The sequence below is a fragment of the Apium graveolens genome, chromosome 3, assembly GCF_009905375.1.
Source record: "Apium graveolens cultivar Ventura chromosome 3, ASM990537v1, whole genome shotgun sequence".
In the NCBI taxonomy this organism is placed as follows: Eukaryota; Viridiplantae; Streptophyta; class Magnoliopsida; order Apiales; family Apiaceae; genus Apium; species Apium graveolens.
In genome coordinates, this window is record NC_133649.1 from 146,365,674 (window position 1) to 146,367,660 (window position 1,987).

The window sequence follows — 1,987 nt, forward strand, 5'->3', positions numbered from 1 at the left end:
TAATAAGTGCATCAGTTATCTACAGGTAATCAAGGAACATGGTGTATAAGTAATACTTAGATAAGTAAATTGTATTTATTGATAACATCCTCAGCTATCTAAGGATTTAGGAGATCTGGGAAGAATGCCCAAGGATTTTCCTACAAAGATTAAAAGGGAAGCAATTATATGCTAAGTTTTGAAGTATGAATTTTGGTTGAAAATAACAAGAGATTTTGGGTATTTCACTAACAACCACCTAAGCAAAGCCAGTGTAGTGTGGTTAAGATTGCTAAGGAATCAGTAAAGGAATTGAAAACTGTGGGAATTGAAGTTGAGTATATGAATGGGATGAGACATTAGTATATAAGATTATCTCCCAGCCTTAATTGCTGGAAATGAGTAAGAAGCGATTGGATGTTGGAAATTAAATTGAAAATCAGTATTACCTATCATCTTTAGATGAAGGGTTAAAGTGAGATGATGATTCAGACAATATAAGAAATGTGGAGAGTATATATGTTAGGTTTATAAAGAAAAATAAAGTAATTACCTACCATGGATTGAATTTTTATAATATTAGTTACCCTGTTAGTAAGAGAATACTACTTTGTGAAGTGTTGGGTGGACATAAGCATGAGTCCTCCCTCTATTGAGAGAAAGTGGGAGTAGAGATATTGTTAAGTCCTGAATTAACTCAGTACATCCAAAGTGTGGGGGTGTTGACTCAGAAAGAGTGGAAACAGCTCGGGATAGACAAAGAAGAGAAAGCGGGTTTGCATCGAGAAAATACGAATATATAGAATGATGATCGAGGTATAGGCGAAAATTTTACCCTGAAAGAAATTGGTTAAGTTTGAACATAAGGGACAAGTTGAGTCCTTAATATAGTAAATCATTCAAGGTATTGATAAAAATAGGTATAGTTGTCATGAGTTGATGTGGCTGCTGCGGTGGTAATGTATATATATATATATAATGATATGTCTTGCGTACCAATATTAAGGCGATATGTATCTGATGCAAAGCAAGTCATTAAGTAGAAGCCAATGTGCTCTTACCCAAATTTATTATGCGTGAAACGATCAATTTGAATTCTAGATCGTTAAGAGCGAACCCTTGGTAATGAGTTTATGTTTATCGTGAGTATGCAATGAATAAATACTCGAGTAGAAGAGTCTACCCAGAAGTTAGAGTCATATATGCTTGAAAAATATCCTCACTTATCTAGTTAAGTCAGATTCTGAGGACATAATCTTTTTAAGGGGGGAAGGATATAACGACTCGTATACTTTTATATTATTTAAAAGTGTAATTATTAAAATAAATAGTTGAATAAAATATGTGTATTGGTTTCGATCGCTATGTGTTGTTTTATTATTATCCTTGTGTGAATTAGGGTGTACAGAGTTGTTTGTGTAATTAGCTATTGAGTTGTATTGAATCGTTTTCAATTTTAAAAGTGAATTTAGTGCAAATTTAATTGCATAAATATTTGGAATGTCTCTAAAATTGTTTTCATGGTTTTATAATTACAATAATTATTTTTGGGATTTTATAAAATCTAGAAATCAATATTTCCTCAATTATTTAGCCCTGTATGATTTTCTGAGTGTGTTTAATGATAAAATCCATATTTAATTATGGGAATCTTCAAAAAATTATGAAACTCATAGTTATTTAAGTTTGGAATATTCCGAGAATTTTAAAATTATTTTGGGAATTTTCAGGACTAATTTCACCCGCGCCTTGTTTCGTTAATTGTTAAAAGGCGGGTATAAATTGCGTTTCAAAAATTGTTTTAAAATTTCGGAATTTAGGTTTTTATAAACTTCGGGATATTCATATCATTTGAAGACTATTTTCGTAATTTTATGAATTAGTTTTAAGTGTAGCTCGGTTCGTTAATTGTAAAATGCGGGTACTAAGTGCGATTCAAAAATGCTTTAAAAATTAGGGAAATTTTTGCTTTATTAATTTTAAATACTCTGAAAGTTTTCAAATTATT